At 48.4% G+C, this 19,791-nt stretch overlaps 1 protein-coding gene across 1 annotated transcript in view; it reads left to right on the top strand.

Moving 5' to 3' along the window:
• Window positions 1-19,791, top strand: part of LOC141077866 (transmembrane protein 209-like) — a 78,372-nt gene that overhangs the window by 56,503 nt on the left and 2,078 nt on the right. The gene's annotated exons all lie outside the window — the stretch shown is intronic.

The following is a 19,791-nucleotide window of genomic DNA, read 5'->3' as shown; positions in this document are numbered from 1 at the left end:
AGCTTCCATATTTTGGCCATAATATCAACTAATACTACACATATATTGATATGTTTTTTTGCCCTTTATTTATTTTGCAGGGTGCCGTTAGGCCCAGATGGCTCTGTAATCTGTGACCTCTGTTCACACAGGATGCATTTTGATTAGATGCATTTTGGTTAGCACTGGGCAGCCCGCCTGATCTAAGAGTATTGGCATCACTAATAGGCTGTAAGCCAGATGCTCTGCATTACCTGTGTGTTAATAATGCCTCATACAGATTATCGTTTTTTTGTGCACTAATATACCAAAGAGCCACCCCTTGTATGGATTGTCAGGGTGGTTGTTTCATTGGTATTGCTGCACCTGTTTTGCCGCCATCTTTAATTGGATCCGCTGTACCCTGATAGTGCATTTGTTTGGAATCCTGGGTAGGTATACATCTCTGCCTTTTTTCTGGTGTTTTTTCACGATTAGGAATCGGCAGCGCTTTGGACACAGCACATGTCTACTGCGTCCAAATCGCTGCTGGCTTTTGAACACAGGTGATCCCGCATGTGTTCGTTGAACCGTGCGGAGTCGCCGCATCCAGTACATTGTACGGGTGGCATTTTTCTTGCGGAGACTCATGTCTCCGTAAGATAAGTTGACATGCTGCGGTCTGGAAAGACCCCGGCCTTTAGGGTAAGTTGACATGTCTAGTAATCCTCCATTTGAAATGAAACCATTAAGCAAAATAAAAAAGGATCTGTTTCAAATGGGGGAAAAAAAGGCAGATGGTTATTTAATGGAAGTGGTTTTCCTTAGACTTAATTGTTTAAATAAAAAAAAAAAAACATTATCCAGTTGCAAATTTTTATATTTTTTTCCTGGACAAAAAAGTATGCACCTTTTTTTTTCTACTAATTTGATTTCTTCTAGATCCCTTTAAAATGGATGGACATGTGAACGCGTTTTCTTTGGCAGTCTTATTTATGCTTCAATTCTAGGAAAATATAAGGCTGACACCTCCTATTGTATATCTTGGTAAAAGGAACCTGTCATGTATGATAACACTAGTAACCTGCAGATGAAGGATGCTTCATGGAATTTTTAGTTTTTTCTCAAAAGTTGCCTTAGCCCAAAAGTTTTTATTTTCACAAAGGGTAACAGGAGAAAAGGGACCACCTAATTAATTTAGGGGTATGTTGAACATATTGAACACACAGGTGCTTCACAGAATGTTAGAACAGTGGGACGTGAAAATTAAAAATTAACTTTTTTTCGATGAATATGTTTTGGCCCCAAATTTTTAATTTTAACAAAGAATAGGAGGAAATGGACCCAAACATTTACCAATCCGTTCCCTCCGAATACAGCAATACCCAATATGTGGTTGGAAAGTACCATTTGCGCTCACAGCAGGGCTCAGAAGGAAAGAATCGCTATTTGGCTTTTGGATCACCAATTTAGCAGTACTAGTTTATTTGCGCCACTTGCAGAGACTGGGGTGACAGGAGAAACCCTTCTCACATCTGACCCCATTTTGGAAACTACATTCCTCAAGGAATTCATCTGTTGGTCTAATGAATATTTCCAGTTCACCTATCCTTATAGCACCTTGGAGGACGTCCTTCTTATCCTCATTGGGACAGGAAGTAACAAGAGGTTAAAAGAACCCTCCCATCTCCACCCCTCAGTGTTTTTTTCCTGTCCCAATGAGGATACGAATGACGAGAGTACTCCTATCCCTGGCCGCATCTGGCAGATCAGTGTGGATCGGCTTGCCCAGCCTTTCCCTTCCTGCTATCAAGCGGCTGACACAATCCGATGGGGGGGTCTCTCAGCCTACCTCAGTGAAGTGTTGCTCCTGAGTTGCGAGCCGCTTCCCCCTGCCTGGGGCTCTTGGCTTGGGTGTCTTCCTTCTGTGTGCTGCAAGCCCTGTGGGCGCGCTTCCGGCAGTCATCTCTGCAGGCTGGAGAGAGCACTTCCGGGTCGTGGACGGCGTGCGTTCCACGGTGGAATGCAGGAAGAGAATCAGGGGAGGACTTCAGCTGAGCAATGGGTATCGTATACAGTGAGAAAAAAGTATTTAGTCAGCCACCAATTGGGCAAGTTCTCCCACTTAAATATATGAGAGAGGCCTGTAATTGACTTCATAGGTAGACCACAACTATGAGAGTCAAAATGAGAAAACAAATCTAGAAAATCACCTTGTCTGATTTAGCAACATTTATTTTGCAAATTATGGTGGAAAATAAGTATTTTGTAACTTCTTCTTTAAGAGGCTCCTCTGTCCTTTACTCATTACCTGTATTAATGGCACCTGTTTGAGGTTGTGGACAGATGTCTTTTATACTGATAAGTTCAAACAGTCACACTCCAATCTCCACTATGGTGAAGACCAAAGAGCTGTCGAAAGATACCAGAAACAAAATTGTAGCCCTGCACCAGGCTGGGAAGACTGAATCTGCAATAGACAAGCAGCTTGGTGTGATGAAATCAACTGTAGGAGCAATAATAAGAAAATGGAAGACATACAAGACCACTGGTAATCTCCCTCGATCTGGGGCTCGCAAGATCTCACCTTTTGGGGTCAAAATGGCCACAAGAACGGTGAGCAAAAATCCCAGAACCATATGGGGGACCTAGTGAATGACCTGCATAGAGCTGAGACCACTGTAACAAAGGCTACCATCAGTAACACACTACTCCACCAGGAATTCAGATCCTGCAGTGAAGAAGTGTCCCGCTGCTTAAGCCAGTACATGTCCAGGCCTGTATGAAGTTTGCTAAAGAGCATTTGGATTATCCAGATGAGTATTTTTGGAGAATGTTATATGGTCTGATGAAACCAAAGTAGAACTGTTTGGTAGAAACAAACTCGTCATATTTGGAGGAGACAGAATGCTGAGTTCCATCCAAAGAACACCATACCTACTATGAAGCATGGGGTGGCAACATCATGCTTTGGGGCTGTATCTCTGCAAAGGGACTAGGACGTCTGATCTGTGTACATGAAAGGATGAATGGGGCCATGTCTTGTGAGATTTTAAGTGCAAACCTCTTTCTATCAGCAAGGGCATTGTAGATGAAATGGGGATGGATCTTTCAGCATGATAATGATCCCAAGCACACAGGCAGGGCAACGAAGGAGTGGCTTCGCAAGAAGATTATAAAGGTCCTGGAGTGGCCTAGCTAGTCTCCAGATCTCAACCCCATAGAAAACATTTGGAGGTAGTTGAAAGTCTGTGTTGCCCAGCGACAGGCCCAAAACATCACTGCTCTAGAGGAGATCTGCATGGAAGAATGGGCCAACATACCACCGACAGTGTTTGCCAACCTTGTGAAGACTTACAGAAAACGTTTGACCTCTGTCATTGCCAACAAAGGATATGTAGCAAAATATTGAGATGAACTTAGTGACCAAATACTTATTTTCCACCATAATTTGCATAATAAATGTTGCCAAATCAGACAAGGTGATTTTCTGGATTTGTTTTCTCATTTTGACTCTCATAATTGTGGTCTACCTATGATGTCAATTACAGGCCTCTCTCATTTTTTAAGTGGGAGAGCTTGCACAATTGGTGGCTGACTAAATACTTTTTTTCCCCACTGTAAATAGGGTCCTCGTGTGTGTGTGTGTGTTGGCGGCCCTACTGTAAGCTAGGACTTAATACCAGAAAATCCTACATAGAGGATTCCTCTAGAACAGACATTGGCTTGGAACAAAGGCAGAGAAATGTGAGTAAGCTTGCAAAGCGACACCCACATTTAGCCTTTACCCTACACTTAAGCCCCGTCACACACAGCGATCTTGCTAGCGAGATCGCTGCTGAGTCACAATTTTTGTGATGCAACAGCGATCTCACCAGCGAGATCGCTGTGTGTGACAATAACCAGCGACCGGCCCCCCTACCAGTTATTGCTGATCGTCCTCGACTAGCCAGGACATTTTTTTGATCGCTGGTCTCTCGCTGGCCAGCACGCATCGCTGCGTGTGACAGGCGGGAGACCAGCGATCAGCGCGCTGGTAACTAGGGTAAACGCAGGGTCTCTAAGCACCGTGCGGTGCTTAAAACCTGATGTGTACCTTTTAGTTACCAGCGTGCTGATGCAGGGAGCTGGTAACCAAGGTGCACATCGGGTTTCTAAGTGACGCGCGCTGCTTAGAAACCCGATGTGTACCTTAGTTACCAGCTCCCTGCATCAGCGCGCTGGTAACTAACGTACACAGCGACGCCGGGCGCTCGGCGTCGCTGGTACTGACCACTGGTGAAGCTGTCTGTTTGACAGCTCACCTGTGATCATGTAGTGACTCACCAGCGATCCTGACAAGTTGATATCGTTGTCGGGATCGCTGGTGAGTCGCTATGTGTGATGGGGCCCTTAGAAACACATGGCATATACTCTGTGTATTCTAGGGGGGAATACCTGTCTCAGCAACTCAAAAGATGGATAAAAAGAAGTCGGGGAGAGTTAAAAGATGTGCTATCTGTAACATCAAACTACCAGAGACCTGGCGGAAACACCTATGTGAACCCTGCACTTCAAAAATCATCAGAGAGGAATAGACTTCTTTGCTGTTAGACGTGAGGTCCATAATAAGAGAGGAGGTCCAGGCATCAATTTCCGGGATACTATACTCTCATACCTCACAATCCGAATCCCAGGGAGGGTCCTATAAAAGACGAGGAAGGAGAAGTCTTTACTAACCCACCAGAGGGAGGGTAGAGGTACCTCTTTTCCTCCGAGGACACGGATGAACTCCTTTGTGTGGTACGAAATACCATGCAGGTGGAGGAAACCCCACAACTCCTCTCCGTATGCTGTAGTGTTCCCGGTCAACAGCCACATTCGTTCTATGATTATGGAGGAATGGGAGGATGCGGAAAAAAAAACTGGTCATTCCGAGAGACTTTAAGCTCTGCCTACCTTTTGAGCCAGAGGATGTCAAAGCCTGGGAAGACATCCCCAAGATAGACGTTCTGGTAGCCAAAGTGAGGAAGAGAACTTCGATGCCATTTGACGATTCCTCCAGCTTGAAAGAACTCATGGACCAGAAGGCGGATGGTCTCCTAAAAAGAACCTGGGAAACCTCGGCAGCCATTATCCGAGCCAACATCGCGGCAACCTCCGGTGGATCGGTCCATGCACTTATGGGTCAACGACTTAGGCCTCTTTCACACATCCGTCTTTCACCATCAGTCAAAATCCGCCGTTTTGCAAAAAAACGGATCCGCCAGTTTTGTTGGCGGATCCGTTTTTTCCCCATTGACTTGCATTAACGGCGGATCTTGACGGATGGTTTTCCGTTGGATCTGTTTTTGTACGGATCCGCCAAAATTTTAGCGTCCGCTGACATGGCAGGACGGACACTGCAACGTTTTTTTGGTTGCCGGATCCGCATTTCTACACTGCGCGTGCCCGGAATTGTCTATGCCGGAAAGTTAACCATAAATGCCAATCCTGACGGGTGAAAAAATTCTCTCTCTCTCCTCGTCGTCCCGACCTCTTCTCACGGCTCGTCCTGCGATCTCTTCCCAGTCCCGCGGCCCCGCTCTCTTCTCGCGGCCCCACTACCACGGCGGTACTTTTTAATTTCCTGCGGTTCCTTTAACATTCCTACATCGGCGGACCCCGTCAATGCAACGATCCGTTGGCACCCATTTGTGTCTCGACAGACATGGATCCGTTCTCCGCCTTTTTGGCGGATGGCAACTGACGGGAATAACGTAAGTATGAAACAGGCCTAAGAGGAACATTTGAGATCTAAGACTCTCAGGGACACATGCTAAAATCCCTCTCCCTCCTGAAACTGAAGACCGGTTTAATGGCTGACGCGTCTGCAGAATATGTACGATTTGCAGCCAGGAATGGGTCTTTGTCCAATGCTGCCCCCCAAAGGGCTATCTGGTTAAAGATTTGGTCAGGGAACACTCAGTCCAAAATTAAGCTCTGTTCCTTTCCTTTCACGGGTATTAAAGTGTTTGATGCCTTTTCTAGAATATCATCCAGAACAGGCCCAGACAAAAAAAAAGGGGTTCCCTGAGGAGAAACCAAAGAAATATAAGCCGTTTCGTAGGCCCCAACCTAGCCAGAAGTCGGGCAATAAGGGGAAAAGAAAAACGGGCAGATGGAGTTACCCTAATGGAGTTAGGGGATTAAGATCAACATTTTTGGCTCAGGTAGAAAGTGACGCCGTGAGACTAGGGGAACGTCCAGGACAGTTCCTGGGGGGGTTGGGGCTGGCAGGAGATCTCAGAAAATCTATGGATCTTAGAGAGTCTCCTGTGACTACAAAATAGAGTTCACCCAGCTACCCCCCCTGAAAGGTTCATATTAATAAACTCCTGTCTTCAGTCATCCGCTTCCCCCATGGGAGCAGATGTCCAGGACTTACTAGAGATCGGATCGGAAGTTCTGGTCCTCTTCAGTAAAGAAACCCTCAGGAGAGAGCAGGACAATAATAAACCTCAAGCCCTTAAACCAATGGATAAGATACAAGACATTCAAGATGGAATCCATCAGATCTACTTTTCCTCTTATAGACAAAAATATGGTGTTGTACCCTAGATTTAAAGAACATGTACTGTCACGTTCCAGTCCATGCTTCTTACCAGAGATTCCTAAGGTTTGCTCTGAGGGTCCAAGGGAGGGTCTGTCACTACCAGTTCTGATGTCTTCCCTTTGGCCTAGCCTCAGCACCCAGAGTATTCACCAAGCTTGTGGCGGAGGTAGTTTCCTACCTAAGGAAACGGGACATCATCGTCCCCTATCTAGACGACTTCCTGAGAATGGCCAGCTCTGAGGAACAGCAAAGGGACCATTGTCAGATCTCGATCTCCACGCTTCAGACCCTGGGATGGGTCATAAATTGGGAGAAGTCAGACCTGGTTCCAGAACCCATTAAGAAATTCCTAGGGCTCCTACTAGACTCCCGATTGAGAATATCTTTCTTGCCAGAAGAAACACAGCATGCCATGGTGGAAAGAATCCACCAATTTACAGGAAGCCGCTGCTCCATCAGAGAAGCAATGAGAATCTTGGCACTAATGACATCTTGTATCTCCTGGGTACGGTGGAGTCATTTCCACTCTCGAGAGCTTCAGGTTGCGGTTCTATCCGCCAGGGACAAACGTCAACTGTCGCTGGACAAAATGATGCCCCTATCCCTCCCAGTAACGGAATCCTTAGTGCCAAGAGTGGATCTGTTCGCAGCCATAGAGAATGCGAAGGTCAGAAGATTTTTGTCCCTAAACCCTCTAGACGATTCAGGAGGAGTCGACGCACTGTCCCAGCCAGGGGGAAAAGGGGCTGTCCTATGCATTTCCACCTCTTACTCTGGTTCTGAGGGTGCTCAGGCAAGTACAGGAGGAAAGGGCGAAGATTGTCTTGGTGGTGCCCTTCTGGCTGAAGAGGAGTTGGTTCCCTCTGCTGAGGAAAATGACGGAAGACCCCATTCTCCTTCCAAGAAGAAAAGACCTCCACCAGGGCCCAGTTCTCCACCACAACCCAAACAGTCTTCAACTCTCACCATGGATCCTGAGAGACAGGTCCTGAAGTCAAAAGGATTGTACGACGAATACGCATTTATTGCAGTGAATCGTCAGTAGATGCATCCCTCCCGGACATCCCCGAGATCCTTGATTTCCTGCAGACAGGTTTCAAGAAGGGCCTTAGACCAAGTACTCAGAGGGTACAAATCTTGGATCTTAGCGTATTTTTTGTCTCTCCCCTATCCACCCACCCCTGGATACCTAGGTTCTCTAGAGCTATACAGAGGCTGAAGCCTTCTGTAAGGAAGTCTGTCCCTCCTTGGGATCTTAACCTAGTACTTTATTTAAAACTGCTTTCCTCGTAGCAATCACATCAGCCAAAAGAATAGGGCTTGTAATTCGCCTATCTATTCAAGACCCATATTTGCAGGTGTTTGAGGATTGACTGGTCTTGAGACTCGACCCAGCATTCCTTCCCAAAGTAGTATCAACTCCGAACATGAGTCAGGGAGTTGTTTTCCCGTCTTTCTGCCAACACCCTAGAAACCTAAAGGAACAATCCTTTCATTGCCTAGATGTTAGAGAGACTGCTCTTAAATTCCTAGAGGCAACTAAGGGCTGGATACAGGACACAAACTTTTTTGTGCAATATAGGGGGTCAAAGAGCAGCCAAATCCACAATAGCTAGATGGATCAGATCCACTATTGGTCTGACTTATGAGGCTCAGGGAAGATCTCCCCCAGATACTCTTAGGGCCCATTCAACTAGGGCCATAGCTACTTCATGGGCTGAGAAAGAGGGGGCTTCAGTGGATCAGATTTGTAAAGCCGCAACTTGGTCTAGTCTAAATACCTTCTCCAAACATTATACGCTAGACGTAGTCTCAGGGCAACTAACCTTCGGTATGAAGGTTCTTCATGCAGTGGTCCTGCCCTAGATCGTCATATCTTGGTATTCTCCATGGTGCTGTCAAGATTGGTGAACTGGAAAACAGTAATTAGACCTGTCGGTAATTGTAATTCGAGGAACCCATCCCCTGACAGCCCTTACTAGTTCCCTTCCTTCTGAGAAAATTCTATACTAATGTGACAAACGTTTGTATAAAGAATGACTAATGCATTTTTTGTTGCATCCATCCAGATTTGGTACTTTGAAAAGACAGTGAGGGGTGGAGATGGGAGAGTCCTTTTAAACTATTGTTGTTTCCTGTCCCAATGAGGATAAGAAGGACGTCCTCCATGGTGCTGTCAGGATGGGTTCCTGGAAATACAATTACCGGTAGATCTAATTACTGTTTATTCCATAAGTGTATTACCAATTTTTTTTTATCAATGGGAAGTGAGAAAATGAAAAATTACGTTTAATACAATAATTAGATTTAGATCAACATGTTTAATATTTACCTTGGCTATAAAGAAGAATCGTACCTTGTAATACCCAGATTATTCCTCTCAAGTACAGTAAGACCCTATATGGTCATACACTTCTGTTTGGGCACATGGCAGGGCTCAGAACAGATCGAGTGTGCCACTTGGCTTTTAGGGAACAGAGTTTCCTGGAGTAGTTTGTGGTAGCCATTTGCAGAGCCACTAATCTTCAAAAACAGCAGAAATAGTGCTCTGTTTTTCAAATTTCCTTGACTGTAATTATCTAGGGGTGAAGTCACTATTTTGACCCCAATGGCATTTTCCAGAAATTAATGCACAATGGATGTTGTAGAGTGAGAATTGCAAATATCCCATTTTAGTGCTCAATACATAGAGCCTGGATTTTGCTTCTGGAGACAAGTGCTGCATTGATTGATATAATTGTTCATGACCTAACAATTAACAACTCATCTCAGTATAAGATTGGGGGGGGGGGCTGACACTCTCATGATCATGTGAATCTGCTCCAGCAGTGGCCCAAGCTAAGGCGAGGTCAAGACTATGCGTGTAGACACTCTTTGGTGCATACGCGCAGCAGGTATATATGTTCATCAGTGTGTACGGTCAAGATCTGTCCACCATAGGGACACACTGTAAAAAGGTGACTATTGCATGCTATACCTGTCTTTGCAGTGTTCCCGTCTTGGAAAGTTTAATTTTCAGCACTTTCTTGTACAGTTACATAGGTGCAAGTTGGCCAGACATGGGCTGAAAGAACACAAGTTTAGCCTGCGTCTGGTGAATATTCAGCCATTGTGTAAGTCTGGAAAAGTATCTAGACATTTTCTGTAGGCTAGGACACAGTGCACCTAGCCTATGCGACATATGGGCTAAATACAGCGTATATTGCTTGGTGGCCACCTCCTGCATACTGCAGTACTTTCACTACAATGGGAGATAAAGTGCAGTCCTCATGTTCTGCCCATACATCGCATAGATCCGGTGTGATGGTGTTGCATCACCTCTGATCTCATATTGAAAAACTATCCAGTGGATAGATAGAATCAGTGGTTAGATTCTGAGAACCCCTTTGAGTGCATTCTCAGTCTGCAGCAGTGCCACATACAGTATGTTGATATTAAGTGTGGTTTGGGCATGCTACAGGGCTCAGAAGTGGGGGCTATTTGTCTTTTGGAGCGTGAATTTCTCCTTCGCCTCATTGGGGGACACAGATACTGTGGGTGTATGCTTCGGCCGCTAGGAGGCTGACACTAAGTGGAAAAAAAGAGGTTAGCGCCTCCTCCGCCGTATACACCCTCACCCCTATTGCGGGCGGAAGTCAGTTTTTTGCTTAGTGTCCATGGAGGTACACATCTGGTTTTTCTCCAGACTCTTTTCGGCTTTTTCCCATGAAGATGAGACAGGGGCAACGGATCCTATTGAAAGGGTCCGATTTCCCAAACCAACAACAGGCGAGCTCGTGCGAGTGTCCCTCCACGTATCCTCTCCCGCATCGTGGGACACTTAGCCCTGAGCACCCCTAGGTTTTGAAACCATGGGCTGTACAGAGGCACAAGACTAGTCCGTGCGGCCCCCACTGCTCCACCAATGCTTAGACTGCGGTGCTGCAAGGTGGCGGACGGTCCCTCTCCTCACCCCCTGAAGGGGTTAGATGGAGCTAGGGTGCCTGCACCGTCCTATTTTTTATCGAGACCCCCTCACATACCTGCGCTCAGGCTGAAGAGGATCATCGGTGAGGATAGGGTCTGGGAGGGCTCCTGCAAAGATCCGAGGCCTGGAGCCCCGAGCCGGCGGAATCCACCGGCCATGCAAGGCAAGAGTGGCTGGATCCGTCAGGCGGCGCCACGCCGGTTAGTAGCGCCATGTTTTGTCAGCGCCATGGAACCGCGCCCCTTCCCCCCCCCCCCCGGTTGGGTAGGGGAAAAATTAAGACCGTGGCTTTAGCCGGAGCTAGGCCGCGGCCAGAAGTCTCACCACCGTCATTTACGGCGGCCCACCCCGCACCGGGCGGCGGCAAAGAAATTTAGGCCCCGACTTCGGAGCGCGGCTAGGCCGCAAAACGGAAGTTCCGCCCCTAGAGCGGTTATACATGCTGGTGACTCATTCCCACAGCTGGTGGCGCGCGATTTGAAGGTGGAAGCGTCCAGGACGGGGGGGGCGCAGGACTGGGGTAAGTGCTGCCCGAGAGGCCACGCTATAGGGGAACTGAGGTGCTACCTCCTCCCCCCTCCCCAGCAGAGGACAGATACAGCATGTCTGAAAAAGCAAAGACGCACACGTTCTTTTACGCTGCATGTATCTCTTGTCTGGCTGCGTTTCCGCGGGCGCAGAGCAAGCGATTATGCGAAGCCTGCGAATCCGAACGCGCCCAGGAGCCCTCCCCTGCGACTGTGACCAATGTGTCGAATCCCCCGGAGTGGGTCCTATCACCGTCACAGTTCATGGTGTCACTTACGAGAGCAATAGAGTCCCTTCAAGCCCCAGATAGGGGCAGGGACAATGGCTCTCTGGCCTTAGAGGGAACCTCCACCTCACAAGAGCCTCCGGCCTGCAGGGGCCGCTCTCACTCCAGGCAGACCCGGAGGAAGCGAATCCACACGGTGTCGCCCAGTCCATCCGGTGCCTTGGTATCCGTAAGCTCTGCTTCTCGCTCCCCGTCACCAGTGGTTGATAGCGAGCAGACCTCAGATTGCAACTCAGACGAGCCCCTTGACCTGGACACGCCAGGGTCACGTGAAACAGTGGACAGCCTCATAGAAGCCGTCAATCAGACCCTGGGGATTGAGGATGATCCCGCAGCGGCTACGGGGCATAAAGTGGCATTTAAGCGAGTGAAGCGCCCGCACAGAATTTTTTCCTCTCACCCGGAGTTTGAGGACATAGTGCAGCAGCACAGAGAACGTCCAGACAGGCGTTTCTTGGGTCAAAAGGCACTCAAAACAAGGTATCTGTTTGCGCCGGACCTCCATAAAAAATGGATGGAATCCCCGATGGTGGATCCTTCGGTTTCGCGCCTAGCCACTAAGACCCTGCTATCCATCCCTAGTGTTTCCGCGATTAAGGATCCCACGGATCGCATTATAGAGAGCTTAGCTCGCTCAGTATATGAGGCGTCAGGGTCAGCACTCGCTCCCTCGTTCGCAGCAACTTGGGTTGCCAAGGCTATGATATCATGGTCAGAAATATTAAACAAGGTCGCGCAGGATCTACCTGCAGAGATTTCGGAGGTCGCAGGTCAGATGGCGATGGCCGGAGACTATGTAATCAATGCGTCTTTGGATGCGGCCAATTGCTCGGCACTTGCTGCCGCTAATGCAATTTCTATCAGAAGAGCCCTATGGTTAAGGACATGGCGAGCTGATTCTACTTCTAAGAATTCCTTGGCTTCCCTGCCTTATCAGTGCGGCCGCCTATTTGGGGAGAAGTTGGATCAACTTATCTCCGAGTCCACAGAAGGGAAGAGCGGTTTTCTCCCTCAACAAAAGGTCAAAACGTTTTTTCGTCACCCGTTTGAGGCACGTTTTCGGGCCTTTCGCAACCCCGGATGGACTACGTCGGCCAATTCCGCCACCTCAGGCCGCCCCAACCAGGATAGGGAGCAGCAGGTCTCGTATAGAGCCAACCCATTGGGGAGGATGCGTACTCAGCAGTCCAGATTGAGGGGATCCAGATACCAAAGATCGCCGGCCAAATGACTCGAGGCCTTTACCAGACGACACCAGCAAGGTGGGCGGCCGCCTACTCTGGTTTCACCACGTCTGGGTCAGTGTCGCTCACGACGCATGGGTAAAGGAATTGGTGACCTCAGGTTACAAAATAAAATTTGTCAGATGCCCTCCAAGACTGTTTTTTCTTTCCCGGCTTCCCAAGGTGGATTCCCAGGCAAGGGCTCTATTGGGAGCAATCAAATCGCTCCAGCACAACAGAGTCATTGTTCCAGTGCCGGAACACGAAAGGGCTCAGGGATTCTATTCCAACCTTTTTGCGGTTCCCAAAAAGGATGGGTCTGTCAGGCCTGTTTTGGACCTGAAGCTTCTGAACAAATTCATCAGGATCAGACATTTCCGGATGGAGTCTCTCCGTTCAGTCATATCGGCCATGGAGCAGGGAGAATACTTGGCCTCAATAGACATCCAGGACGCATTTTTCCTCCTCATCAGAGGTTTCTACGCTTCGCCATCAGCGATCAACATTTTCAGTTCGTAGCGCTACACTTCGGGCTAGCCACGGCTCCCAGTGTTCACAAAGGTTATGGCAGTTGTCATGGCCATACTGCATAGTCGTCTTGCCTTATCTGGACGACCTCTTGGTCAAGAGCCCGTCAATACGAGCATGCAAGGAAAATGTCAACATCACGCTAGATACTCTTGCCCGCTTAGGATGGTTGGTCAATGTGAAGAAGTCATCCCTTGTGCCAGCTCAGAGGATCTCCTTTCTAGGAATGATCTTCGACACTTGCCGAGGGTTGGTAATTCTCCCTCAGGAAAAGGCGCTAGCTCACCGGCAGGGAGTTCGGACACTTCGCCAGCCAGTCCCTCATACCATCCGATCCGGGATGAGGATTCTAGGGAAAATGGTGGCAGCAATGGAAGCGATACCATTTGCCCAGTTCCATCTTCGCCCCCTGCTGCGCACCCTCTTGTCAGCCTGGGACAAGAATCCTTTCACGCTCGATCGGCAGTGCCGACTGTCCTCTCAAGTCAGGCAGTCGCTCGGATGGTGGATAACCAGTTCCTCTCTGGCCCAGGGGAAACCTTTCCCCCCAGATCATTGGCTGGTAATGACAACCGACGCCAGTCTCCTCGGCTGGGGAGCGGTGTTTCGCCACCATAAAACCCAGGGACGGTGGTCGCCACAGGAGGCACTCCTCCCGATCAACTTATTGGAGATCCGAGCAATTCGGCTGGCTCTGCAGAAGTTTCATCACTTTCTAGCAGGCCGCCCCGTCCGGATTCAATCGGACAACGCCACGGCGGTGGCTTACATAAATCATGAAGGGGCACCCGCAGCAGAGCAGCCATGCGTGAGGTGGGCACGTTCTTCAGTGGGCCGAAGCAAACCACTCGGTGATTTCAGCTGTCCACATCCCGGGCGGTAGACTTTCTCAGCCGGCAGGGTCTTGCATCCGGAGAGTGGTCTCTACATCCCAAAGTTTTTCAGCAGATTTGTCAGCTGTGGGGAACCCCGGATGTGGACCTGATGGCGTCCAGAGTGAACGCCAAGATGCCCACATATGTTGCTCGAGCTAGAGACCCGCAGGCAATCGCTGTGGACGCGTTGGTTCTGCCATGGAACCAGTTTCGCCTCCCATATCTATTTCCCCCGCTGCCACTACTCCCGAGGGTCATCAAGAAGATAAAGACGGAAGGGGTTCCGGCGATTCTGCTGGCCCCGTCGAGCGTGGTACGCAGATATAATGCAGCTGCTCGCCGACGTTCCTTGGTGCCTGCCAGAGCGCCCAGATACACTTTCTCAAGGAACGATTTGCCACCCGAACTCAGGGGCCCAGATCTTGGATTCTAACTCGGGCAGGGTTCGGGAGCAAGGTGGTCGCTACAGTGATTAGCGCCTGGAAGCCTGCTTCAGTACGAATTTACCACCACACCTGGAAGGTGTTCTTTGCTTGGTGTCGAGGCCGCGGTGTTTCTCCGCTGAGATTCTCAATCCCCAACATCTTGGCCTTTCTCCAGTCGGGCCTAGACTCTGGCTTAGCCCCAAGTTCCCTCAGGAGACAAATATCGGCCTTATCCGTTCTGTTCCAGCGCAGAATTGCTACCAATCTGCAGGTGAAGACTTTCATCCAGGGAGTCTCCCACTTGGTACCTCCCTATAAGGAGCCTTTGGACGCTTGGGACCTTAACCTGGTCCTAAGTGTTCTGCAGGAAGCTCCATTTGAACCTCCTCAGGATATCTCCTTGAGGTACCTTTCCTGGAAAGTGGTGTTCCTAGTGGCTATCACTTCTATCAGGCGGGTTTCAGAACTGGCAGCCCTATCCTGCCAAGCCCCGTTCCTCACTTTCCATAAGGATAGGTTGGTGCTCAGACCAGCCCCTCCTTTTCTGCCGAAAGTCATATTTTCACATTAGTGAAGATGTTGTCTTGCCTTCATTTTGTCCAGCACCGGTGCACCGTGTGGAAAAGGCTCTTCACACGTTAGACCTGGTAAGAGCCCTCCGGAGGTACGTGTCGAGGACGGCACCTTTTCGTCAGACGGACACGCTGTTCGCGCTCCCCGAAGGGCGCAGGAAGGGATTCGCTGCCTCAAAGTCGACCATAGCCAGATGGATTTGTTTGTCTATTCAGGAGTCCTACTGCATTAGAGGCACGCCAATTCCAGCAGGGATCAGAGCACACTCGGGCAGTGGGCGCCTCTTGGGCGCTTCAGCACCGGGCTTCGACGGAACAGGTTTGCAAGGCAGCAACCTGGTCCAGCCTGCACACATTTGCCAAAATTATAATATCCATGCTCAGGCCTCGGCGGACGCAAGCCTGTGTAGAAGGATTCTCCAAGCAGCGGTGGCGCACCTTTAAACAAGAGGTGCATGCAGCTTGGATCGGTGAGTCAATCTCCCACCCAGGGACTGCTTTAGGACGTCCCACAGTATCTGTGTCCCCCAATGAGGTGAAGGAGAAACATGGATTTTTGTGGTAACTCACTGTAAAATCCTTTTCTCCGAGACGCTCATTGGGGGACACAGCACCCACCCTATTAGCCAGTTGGCTCTTGTTTTGTTTAAATTTATATGCATTTACTAATGTGATATAAGGGTGGTGTTTTGGACATGTTGTACCTGTATTAAGGCTGATTTTGTTGTTCTCCTACTGCTTTGGCACCAAACTAATTTCCGCCCGCAATAGGGGCGAGGGTGTATACGGCGGAGGAGGAGCTAACCTCTTTTTTTCACTTAGTGTCAGCCTCCTAGTGGCAGAAGCATACACCCACAGTATCTGTGTCCCCCAATGAGCGTCTCGGAGAAAAGGATTTTATGGTGACTTATCACAAAAATCCATGTTTTAGTGGATTGGTTTCTTGGAAGCCATGTTGCTTTTCCAACACTTTTGAACTGCTAGAAACATGAACAATTTCTCAATTTCCAGTTGACAGTATGAGCTTGTTTTTTGCAGCATGAAATGTTTTATTGACGCCATTTGCGAGTCCATCATTTTTTATTAGCTTTTTATTCCAATTTCTGAAAAACAGAATGAATAAGGCTGGTTTCACATTAGCGCTTTTTAAGCGCACGCACGGCCGGGGGTAGCTCCGCCCCTGAGCCGGCTCTCTGCCCGGCGTGCCCGCCCCTTGCTTGTAGCGCCGCCTCCTAGCGCACAGCGGCGCCTGCGATCGGCGCACCCTATCTTTAGCATAGGGTGCGCAGATCGTGCGCAGGGCGTGCGCTAGTTGCGCTTTGACCTGCGCTGCGCACTTTTGACGGTGCACCGTGCGCGCCAAAATCAAACTTTTCGGATTTTGGCGCGCACGGCGCACCGTCAAAAGTGCGCAGCGCAGGTCAAAGCGCAACTAGCGCACGGCCTGCGCACGATCTGCGCACCCTATGCTAAAGATAGGGTGCCCCGATCGCAGGCGCCGCTGTGCGCTAGGAGGCGGCGCTACAAGCAAGGGGCGGGCACGCCGGGCAGAGAGCCGGCTCGGGGGCGGAGCTACCCCCGGCCGTGCGTGCGCTTAAAAAGCGCTAATGTGAAACCAGCCTAAAGAAGGAATTTAGGAATTGTCCTTTTTTTTTTCCCCACACCATTTTAGCCTCTTCCCGACCTTTGACGCCACGTAGGCGTCATGAAAATTTGTGGCAATACGACCCATGACTCCTATGTGGCGTCATGAATTGATTGCCCCCCTGCGGGTCGGGTGACCGGGTCACTGAAAGGTCACCCGACCTGCACACAGAGGACACTTTAGAGTTAACCCCAGGGGGCGTTGCTTAGCCTCCACGTGCCTACGATCGCTCTGATTGGCTGTTTCACTTTTAAGTCAATCAGTGATTTGTAATATTTCACCAATGAAATTTGGTGAGTTATTACAATCCAGCCATGGCCGATGCTGCAATAGCATCGGACATGGCTGGACACCGAGACCCGACCCCCCCCCCCCCCAACACACACACTCCGACTGGCGGGGTGATGGGCCACCAACGGACGGCGGCGATCGGTCGCCGCCGTCATCATCTGCTCCCCCTTCCCTCCGATCCCCCCCCCCACCTTCCGATCACCTGCTGTGGGTCCCGCCGTCCCGACTCATGGGCGCCGCCATCTTGGAAAATGGCGGGCACATGCGCAGTGCGCTTGCCATTTTCCAAGATGGCTGCACCCATGAATTTGCCGGCTGCCCATTCATTTTGATCACTGTGATAAACTCTTACAGTGATCAACATGAAAAAAAAAAGTAAATACACCCCCCGTTTATCACCTCCATAGGTAGGCACAAATAATACAAAATAAAAAAATATATATTTTTATTTTTCCATTAGGGTTAGAATTAAGGTTAGGGTTGGAATTAGGGTTAGGGTTAGAGATAGGGTTGGAATTAGGGTTAGGGTTGGAATTAGGGTTAGGGTTGAATTTAGGGTTAAGGGTGGGTTGGGGTTGGGATTAGGGTTAGGCTTGTGGTTAGGGTTAGAGTTGGGATTAGGGTTAGGGGTGTGTTGTGGTTAGGGTTATGATTAGGGTTGGGTTTGGGCTAGTGATGTGTTGGGGTTAGAGTTGGAGTTAGAATTGAGGGGTTTCGACTGTTTAGGCACATCACGGGGTCTCCAAACGCGACATGGCGCCACGATTTATTCCAGCCAATTTTGTGTTCAAAAAGTCAAATAGCGCTCCCTCCATTCCGAGCCCCGACGTGTGCCCAAACAGTGGTTTACCCCCACATATGGGGTATCGGCGTACTCTGGAAAAATTGCACAATAACTTTGGGGGGTCTAATTTCTCCTGTTACCCTTGGGAAAATAAAAAATTGGGGGCTAAAAAAATGATTTTTGTGGAAAAAAATGATTTTTTTATTTTCATGGCTCTGCGTTAAACTTCTGTGAAGCACTTGGAGGTTCAAAGTGCTCACCACACATCTAGATAAATTCCTTGGAGGGTCACTTATGGGGAAGCTCCAATGTTTAGGCACACAGGGACTCTCCAAACGCCACATGGCAACCGCTAAATATTCCAGCATATTTTCCATTCAAAAAGTCAAATGGCGCTCCTTCCCTTCTGAGCCCTGCCGTGTGCCCAAACAGTGGTTTCTGACCACATATGAGGTATCCGTGTACCCAGGAGAAATTTCCCAACAAATTTTAGGATCCATTTTATCCTGTTACCCAAGTGAAAATGAAAAAATTGATGCTAAAAGAAAATTTTTGTTGGAAAAATTAAAATGGCCATTTTTTCCTTCCACGTTGCTTTAGTTCCTGTGAAGCACCTGAAGGGTTAATAATCTTCTTGAGGCTATGGGCCCACGTAGCGTTTTAAAACGCACAATGAAAACTGGACTCCTTCCCAGAAATTGCGCGTTATTTTCCGTGCGATTTTGCCGCGATTTTCTCAAGCACTTTCCAAGCGATTTGAAGCATCGCTTGGAAAGTGATTGACAGGTTGGTCACACTCGTCAAACATAGTGTTTAACAAGTGTGACCAGCTTTTTACTATTGAGGCTGCCTATGCGGCATCAGTAGTAAAAGATAAAATGTTAAAAATGATTAAAAAAAAATAAAAAATCGGGGTATATTTACCTTCCGACGTCTCGCGCTGCCATCCCGGGCCTCAGCGTTCCCAGCGATGCCTTGCGAGACCTGTGATGACGTTGGTCTCGCGTTACTATAGCGATCTCACGAGACCACGTCATCACAGGACCTTGCCTCAAGGCATTACTGGGAACGCTGAGGCTCGGGAATGCAGCGCTGGACGTCGGAAGGTAAATATACCCCGATTTTTTTATTTATTTTTTTTTTTTTGCAGGGGTATGGTACCCAGGGCCTGGAGGACAGTCTCCTCTTCTCCACTCCGTGGGTTCCAACCGCACATGAGACGCTTAACTTCCCGCATGGTGGGCATAGCCACATGCGGCAAGTAAGCGATTCTCATGCATTCCTATGGGTGTGGAATCATGGCAATTCTTTGCGATTCCGCACAAAGGAATGATCATGCTGCGATTTTTTCCGCGATGCGATTCCGCCGCGGAAAAAACCGCAGCATTAGCACAGCATGTGCGGAATGCCATAGGAATGCATGGGAGGCGTTCTGTACATGATTTTTAAACGTTTTCACGCCGAAAATCGCGGCAAAAATGCTTAAAAATCGCATCGTGGGCACACAGCCTGAATGTAGTTTTGAGTAGCTTGAGGGGTGCAATTTTTAGAGTGGTTTCACTTTTGGGTAGTTTCTGCCATATAGACCCCTCAAAGTGACTTCAAATGTGAGGTGGTTCTTAAAAAAAAAAAAAAAAGGTTTTGTAAATTTTGTTGTAAAAATTAGAAATCGCTGGTCAACTTTTAACCCTTATAACTTCCTAACAAATAAAAACTTGGTTTCCAAAATTGTGCTGATGTAAAGTAGACTTATGAAAATGTTATTTATTAACTATTTTGTGTCACATAACTCTGGTTTAACAGAATAAAAATTAAAAATGTGAAAATTGCGAAACTTTCAACATTTTCACCAAATTTCCGTTTTTTTTTTCACAAATAAACGCAAAAATTATCGACCTAAATTTACCACTAACATGAAGCCCAATAAGTCATGAAAAAACAGTCTCAATCGCTAGGATGCGTTGAAGCGTTCCAGAGTTATTACCTCATAAAGGGACACTGGTCAGAATTGCAAAAAATGGCCAGGTCATTTGGTGTCAAAATAGGCTGGGTCATGAAGGGGTTAAACTTTATCGTGTGGTAAATGTGATGACACGTTTTTAGTCGTAGCTCTTTTGATTGCAATTTTTTTTTTT

Source organism: Dendrobates tinctorius, unplaced genomic scaffold (genome assembly GCF_039654945.1).
Source record: "Dendrobates tinctorius isolate UK_male_01 unplaced genomic scaffold, ASM3965494v1 ptg000463l, whole genome shotgun sequence".
NCBI classification, from domain to species: Eukaryota; Metazoa; Chordata; class Amphibia; order Anura; family Dendrobatidae; genus Dendrobates; species Dendrobates tinctorius.
This window is presented reverse-complemented; position numbering and strand designations above follow the sequence as displayed.